The sequence below is a fragment of the Pipra filicauda genome, unplaced genomic scaffold, assembly GCF_003945595.2.
Source record: "Pipra filicauda isolate LSUMZ 115617 unplaced genomic scaffold, ASM394559v2 scaffold576_size465856_pilon, whole genome shotgun sequence".
Classification (NCBI taxonomy): Eukaryota; Metazoa; Chordata; class Aves; order Passeriformes; family Pipridae; genus Pipra; species Pipra filicauda.
In genome coordinates, this window is record NW_024104727.1 from 298,071 (window position 1) to 306,702 (window position 8,632).

Below are 8,632 nucleotides of genomic sequence, written 5' to 3' on the forward strand. Positions count from 1 at the left end.
CAGCATAACACTCTAGTTGGTGACCAAATTAATCCTTTCATAGCGCTTGCATTTTTTAATAGTTATGACAATATTTGTACCTGTTCATATATTTATTTTCCTTTCAGGAGGTCCTCTAAGGCCTTTGAAAAACTAATGTCTCAGGCAGGAGTAGGGAACCTCCTGCCACTGTGACGCAGCAATAGTTAGCTTAAATAAAAATATGAATTCAAGATTAGGCTGTCTTTAATTTTTAAAAATTTTTCACTGTGTATCATTCATTTTTCACTGTGTATTATTCCCTGAGTAACGCTATTGCACTATATCATACCACTTTAGGATTATTCCTGTAATGGGACCTAGGTTTGCTATAGTCTGTGAGAAGTATATATACAATATCTTAGGATTAAATTGTCATGAAAAATTGGGAAGTTGTCAGCGTTTCTGAGAGATAAGAAAGAAGGATAACATAAAGCAAAATTGTGAATTAATTGCAGGTTTTCCAAATTTTCTGATAATATAATTATACAGGTGTATCTTCGGATACTTTTCCAGATACTGCAAATATATATCCTTTGAGAAGCCCTGGCCCTGAAAGAATGAAGCAAATGTTTAACTTCGTATGTAGTGAATAAACTTGTAAACTTCACAGATTTCCTTTGTTTCAGCCTGAGAGGTTAGCCAGATATTGCAGATTATTTTATTTTTTCATCTGGAGGCAGAATTGTTGATGCTTCAGGTATTGGTTTTGCTGTAGTGGTGCTTGATTGCTTAGAACAGGCACAGCAAGAACTATGCAGGAGTGAACTCATAGTTCTGAGACTAACCTCTGCTAGCACTCCTCTTCCTCAGGTTTAACCCTTCTTATTTCAGTCCTGCAGAGCTTTTTCACTGCTTCCACCTCTTTGTTCACTGCTCCTACTCTATCAACACTTCTTAGTGAACTTGGCTTTTGGCAATCTTGTTCCTCCTCTCCTTCCCCCCTTCACCTCCTCCCCTCCCCAGTAATTTTTAGGGCTTAAATTTTAGGACTTGAAAATACAAAATTAAAGATTTTTTTTAACTTATCATATTGAGGGAGGTTTTGATACTAAAATTGCTTAACACTGCATTAAATGGAGACAAAGATAGAAAGATGGGGTTCAAGGTTTTGATCACTGAAAACTGAAAGACTACTAAACTCTTGTTGGCTGGAAAAATATGACATGTGTTTCCTTCCCCCCTTCCCACCCCACCAGATATATGCACCTCCTACCCTACAAGTTGCTTTTCATTGACGTCTGTATATGTGTGCTGTGCTCCTTCAAAGACCATAAAAAAGATTTCCATCATTAATCTGCAGAGTGTTTACCAGCTTTGGCTGTTTATTGCTTCTTTAGGAAGTTTATGAAATAAAAGAGTTGCTATAAATTGCATGATATAGGTCAGTCTTAAAAGATAGATGAAAATAAATTTATATTAGTCCAGGCATTTATATGAATGTACAATGACCTCTTTGATTTCATTAGTTCAAATATAGAAATGCCAGGGGTAAAAATCTTTATATTTCAACACATGCATGGTTCATTACTTGAGGTCAAGACGATTATTTCCTCCATAATGTTTAAGTATACAGTTAAGTACAGCTAAGTTTGACATAGAAAAATATATTTCAGTCACATGTAAGAAACTAGACACTGGACTATACCTATACATATACAGGTATATATATTTTTTTTCAAGTGCTAATTTCTATCACTTGATACTTCTGAGATCCTTCCCAATTCACTTTCCCAGTACATGACTCAGACATGCCTGTAAAATATTTTGAAGAATCATGAAATTGTACCAAGAATGCCAGAATTTGGCTAGAACAAAGATTATTAAATAATTTGGTAACTGACAAGAATAAGAAGACACAATGCTAAAATTAAAGTACCCAGTGAGCCTCACTGAAAGGTCACAGATGGTTAAAAAGCACAGAGACAGTGAGGAAATTACCTTTCTACCAGACATTTTCTATAGGATCTGGCTGTGAATATACTGTGTTTTTTAGTGTTGGGAAGGGAATGACCAATGGTGAAGGCTGACAAAACCTAACGCCTAAAATTTGATTTGAAGAAAACCTAAACCACAGTATTTCTGGCAATGTATTGCCTTTAACAAACCTGCTGTTTGTAGCTGCCCAAATATGGCCACTAAAAGGATGTAAAGGTTTTATGTAACTCTACAGAGTAATATTCCTTCTCCGTTTGCTCAGCAGCCTCCATAAATAGTCTTATAACTTTCTTTGGGAGGGAGGTACTGACAAAAAAAATTAAAGCTGAGTTTAGTATCTTCCAAAAAAAGAAAGTGCTTCTTCTGAAGGAAAGAAAAAGAAAATGAAAATAAATCAGTTTACAAACTGCTCTTGGTCCAACATCGCTCACCTCAACAGCCACAGCTATGCTAAAGTATCCATCACTGTAATTTCCTTTAGCGTGCATCCCTTTCAGTTCTGCTGTCAAGCCTCCAGTTTACTGATGACATTTTCTCTTTGCAGTGATGGGCGGTTTGAATATGCAGAAACAGCAGTAATAAAGTTAAGTATGGATTTCAAGGAGATTAGTCCAAAGCAACCATCAATAATTTCTCATTTGACAGAGGTGATAATTGAGGTAAGCTGTATAACTTGAAGATTTCAGTTTGGTTAAAATTGCCCTATTAGTTGCTTAATAGTGTTATTAGTCAAATAAATTAGCCTAGGATCTTCCAAATAACCTTGGCACTGTGTATATTAAGCATGCTCTATCTTGTACTACATCCACTCTAACAGAGCATTACCAGGAGAGGTGGTTGTCATATTGCATAATATTCTGAATGTGCATGCTTTTGGGCAACAAAACATTACATATTTCAAATAACAGATCATAAATCTGCTTTCAGATAAACAAATGACAACAAATCTGGTGGTAATTTATGGTACAAATGTTAGGGAGTGTCAGTGACTTTTTTTTTGATGTTTTTACTTAGAGCTATAATGACACAGCCTTCTTTTAGCTTGCAATCTTGCCAAACCATTCAATTCATGCTCTCTATAAAAATATGTTTATAATGCACAAAGCACTGTATCAGTGTTTTTCAAGTTTAAGAACAGATTTTACATATGGTCACTGACCACTTCAGAGTGTAAACCTGGAAATAACCCTAGAGAAAGGCAGATGGTCATAAGATTCTATTCCTACTGAAATCAGTCACAAAAATCTATTATTGTATGATCTCTCACCACCACATGCTTAGTGTCTCACAAGAGACACGTTCAGCACTATTTAGTATTTGACCTGGTATCTTAATATTTTAAGGAGAATCCAACACTAAAAGTGTATTACTTTATGATTTTTTTTTCTTAAGCATAATTTTGACCGTTTCTTCTTCACTTAAAAAATATGCTCCACCATCATGATAACTTGTGGAGGTGGTAGATTACACAGAAAAAAAGGAGGTTTTAATAAAAAATATGAAAACAAAATAGAAAACCAAACATACTTGGTGGAAATGAATGCTCATATCTAATATTAGAAAGGATCTATATGCTAACTGTACAAAGAATAAACATATGTGCTTCCTTCTTAAGTACACAAAAGGATATCTTTACAGATAATAGAAGGAAAATGATATTTTACATCTTAGTTTCATACTGTGTAGCCCACTACAAAAATACATACAATATAGATTGTAAGGCTTCATTTTTATGTTTGTATAACCCAGTGAGAATGGCAGTATTTTTCTTCCAGCCTTTAGTTAATGATAGCTACATGAGCACTTTGAATTCAAAACTCTCTACTGTATGTAAAGTGAGGTACGCGCTTTTACCGCTTGTCAAAACAATCCTGAAATCCCATTTTCCTTTAATAAAGTATAGTTTTGTCCTCCAGAGGTATGCTTGAATAAGATGTCATAGTCTGTTTTTGTTCGGGATTGCACCCTGCTGATGTTCTTAGGCAGCAAGAAAATTACCTTATTGAAACATATTGCTGGTAGTGACTATAGTGCCAAATTTTGCATTGGTATTACACACATGACATATTCAGAGACCTTTGAGTAAGACCATGAATATCAAGTGATTGAAAAGATTATAGAGGTTTTTTTCTTCGGGTATAAAAGGTTGTGGTTCTGGATGAGTGTCTTTCAGATCAATATAATTATGTCATAAAAAGATGTAACAAAATAGTTACTTTGCAGCCGTTCACACTTGCCTGATTTCCTACTGATTTTATTCTGACTAGAATTATTTTCCTTCCATCAGTTGCACAATTGTTATTTTAGAGGAGTGGGGGCTGCTTTTAAAACAGTTGCATAATTGTAGGCCCTCTGCTAGATGTGAGTATCCAGATAGGTAATAGGTGAATTATACTGTTTGCTTTTCTAGAGAAAAGACACATAGCCTTAAATTACTGTGATGGAGGTACACAACTGAATAGTCACGTGCACACACACACACACGAACAAACACCTGCAATTTATATATACATGCACCCAAATTCATATGTGCCTGTATGTACAATGGAATGAATGTACTCTTTATGAATCACATATAAACATTTTAAGAGTGCATATGTTAGCAGTAAAATGAAGTATAGAGGTCTAGTTCACTTTGGGTAAAAATCCCTGAATTCCTGGCTGTAGCAGGTGTTTGGAAGCTGCAAGCAGTGTGATAATATTAAAAATTCATGATATCTGGGTTAAAAGTGTTATTTGAATGTTGTATTTTTCCCTTAGACAAATTTAGTTATGCATGTGCTAGTTTTGTGACCCTACAGAGTGATAATTCACTGCCAAGAATCATCAGAGGCAAAAATTTGGCTGGCCTGGTTGGCAAAACACTGCCAGTCTAGGAAGCAAAGTTATGATAGTAACTCCTGCTGGTCACTGGAGTGGCATCAGAGATCATTTGAGAAAAGGGAATTTGAAATTTTAGGGGAATTTAGATAAAGTTGAAAATAAAACTAATAAAACTGCAGCTATTTGCAGATAAAGGATAAAGTACTGTCCAGAGTGGTTCCCATTAACATTTCACATGTTAGAGAATCAAGTAAAGCTATCAGGAATGTCTCATTTCTTTTAGGAGTTGATGTCTTGACAAGCAATTCCTCCTAACACCACAATGAAACTATTCCACAGAACACTCATCTAACTCCAGCCTGCATTTACCAAGAGATGGGTGGCTGCCCATAATCCTACCTTAGGCTGCTCCAAAATTTGAGAAAGGAGTTTAAAACAGAATCCAGAATTTGTGAAAGGGTTTATCGTGCCTTTGGATCCCCCAGGCTAAGCACCTGCTAGATGTAATCTGATATCTAAACTCAAACTGTCATCTCAGATATGTAATCTGGATTGGTCTCTGACGACTACTGAAGATACTTTGGGTCACTGTTCCCTAACAGTCTTCCAACAGGGGCAGGGCATGCAATATACCAAGTATAAAGCCTATATCTGCATAAACAGGATTCTATGAAATGGTTTTCCACGATGTGTACAAACTTGACTCAATGCCCCGGGAAAATCTTTCCATAGCTTTGTTTCTCTGTGCAGGCCATAATGTCAGGAGAAAGAACAAGCTAGTTTTTTATTTTTTTGTGAGAATTATTACACTGCCAACAATATCTGTGGCACAGCTTTCTAGGTTTGCCCCTTTGCCCCAGTTGCATTTATCCACATTACAGTACCAATTCAGAGCACTAAATCATACCAAATTTACAGAACAAGGAAAGACCTCACTTATTTACTCATCACATAACACAGATGTCCTCAACAGACTTAGCAGAGACAAAGATGTAGGGTGGGCATAGCAGATTCATATGTGGGGTGGGCTAGAGAGGTCAACTGTAGTTTAGTTTGGCCTCTTACAAAGGTACGGAATTTTAGAGCCACACATTCCCATTTAGTGAAATCCCTTTTCATGCCTTGTAGCATTTTACTTAAAAGGCACAGAGCTTTACTATATTGCAATTTCTATGCTGATCTTTGCCCTTTTATTTGGACTATCTATTGATATCAAGCATCCTCTAGACATCTCCCATGTCTCTTTTGTATCTGAATTCTGAAGAGGAAAACTGTACATTAATGTATGCAGTATGGGGAATAAACACAATGAATTAGAGACCTTTGTGCAGTGGCAGTGCCATAATCCTTTGGGAATAACAGGGATGTGGTGGGTTGGCTCCCATGACTGTAGAGTTGCTATGAGGGGCATACAGGTTCTTGAGGAAAGACAGGATTCAGGATGGGAAAATGGGAAAGTCCAGTTGGATCAGGGTTTGAGCAATGTGGTCTCGTGGAAGATATCTGTACATGTGACAGGGGGCTTGGAATTAGATGAGATTTAAGGTCCCTTCCAACCCAAACTATTCTATGAGGAGGAGTCTCCCTTTAGGTGAGAGACCAGCTGGAGTGCATGGATCTCCATCTGGGGATAGAAGACAACTAAGAGTTTATATGTCAGGATTAAAGAGAGAACAGCTCAATGTGACATTATAGTGGGTGTCTGCTATCTGTTCCTGCTGTGTCTGTGTCCAATCCCCTGGCTGGTGCCATGGGTCCTCAGACCCCCTGTTATACAAAGGGTCAGCAGTTCATGGCCTCTTGTCTTGGGCTCGGGCTTGGGCTCAGGATCCTGCCCCCACTAGAGCTCAACCTGCAGCTCCCACTGCAGCTGCACACTGAGATACCTGCACTGAATGTATTCTTTAACACACCCGATTAGGAAGAATGAGTAGATCAGTCCATCTACAGACAGATAAGAGCAATCTCATGTTCACAGGCCCTGGTTCTCATGAATGACTTCCATCACTCTGATATCTGCTGAAGGGACAATAAAAGAAAACGGAAGCGATCTGTGAGGGTCCTGAATTGCACCCATTATAACTTCCTCCTCCAAGTGATTAGAGGAGCCAAAGGGGAGAGTTGCTCTGCTGGACCTCTTACTTACCAGAAAGGAGGGGCTCATAAAGGATGTGAAGGTCAAAGGTGGCCTTGGCTGCAGTGACCATGAGATGATGTAGTCCAAGAACCTGAAGGCAGGGAGGAGGAGGAAGGTACAACCCTGGACATCAACTGAGCAAATTTTGGCCTCTTCAAAAATGTTCTTGGAATAGTCCCATGGGGTAAGGCTCTGGAGGGAAGAGGGGCCCAAGAAAGTTGGTTAGTATTCAAGGATCTGCTCCTCCAAGTTCAAGAGATTTCCATCCCAACGAATAAGTTGGACAAAAATGTCGGGTCTGACTGGATGAACAAAGAACTTCTGATCAAATTCAGACACAAAAATGAAGTGCACAGAGGATAGAAGAAAGGATAGCTACCCTTGGGAGGTGTACAGAATCCTTGTCTGAGCACCCAGAATGAAGTCAGGAAGTCTAAAGCAACGTCTTTCAGCAATGAACATATGAGGTTTTAATGAAAAGGAAAGTGTTGGGGAACCTGCCTACATCACAATGTGAAGAAATAAAGGGCAAAATAGACTGACTGCTTTTCCAGTCTCTGTTCATGGATGATGGGACAATTTAAAAGGAATTATCATCAGGATTGCCATTTAAATATTCCTCCAACTTATCTGCTCAGAGGCTAAATTCAAGGCGGACCCCCAAAGCCACTAAATGTAGAGTCTGGCCACCTCTAAAAGAAGAAATTCCAGGTCTTTTTGAAGACTTCTCCATGTCCCTTATTAGGCTGGGTCTGCAGGTTAGAGGCATCAAACTCTGCCCTTTCTTGGTCCTGCTGTCTATGAACTTTCACATCTAGAATTTGGCAGACAGGCACATTACTTAATATCCTGTTTTGAGTCAACAAAACCAGACATGACAAGAGTGAAGGCATTTGGGGGTTACCTTCAATTCCTTAGAAAGTATTGATGGGAATGAAGACAGAGATTGGTGTTTCAGAGACAGAGATCTTTTTCATCCCATATATTTTACCCCAAATCCATCCCTGACTGGAAGTGAGAAAGGATTGGGTCCAGCTTGAGCACCAAGCTAAAGCAGACCATTACATCCAATGGCCCAACCTTCTGCATAGTACAGGCAATAATATCTGCCCCCCTACGACATGGTAAAATTCTATGTCAAATGAAGAATTCAAGCTTATTGCTGAGGCATTTGTATAGAACTGGTTTTTACCTTTATGGTATTGCTTGCCTTAGAACAACTGTTATAGACTGACTTAACATACAGTCAGTCTGATAATAGGGCTTAATCATGGAGGTCACTGATTTAAGCAGGAACTTTGGCTATATGTAGAAAACCTACAAGTTCCCAGATTGACTCATTCTTTTCTCTCAGTTTTAATCAGTTTGGGATCCTGCCTTCATTATAACTCTTATCACCCATGCATTTTCAGAATGAATATTTATTTTTGGTTATCCAGTGGATGATATGGGGCATAACCCAACATCTGCACCAGCTGGACGGAGGAAATCATTGTGATGACCTTTACTAGTAATGGCTCAAATGCTGTGGAGTTCCATGGAGCAGCCTGAGTTTGCTTCATGTCCCTTTCATGCTGAGCCAGCCCTTCATTTTTCTATCATTGTCATTTCTTTCCCTGACTGCCATTCCACCAAGCTCATACAGGCACATCTTTACTGTGTAATATTTGTGGTCAGCTAAAATTAATAATACAATTAGGTTTCCTGCTATTGCAT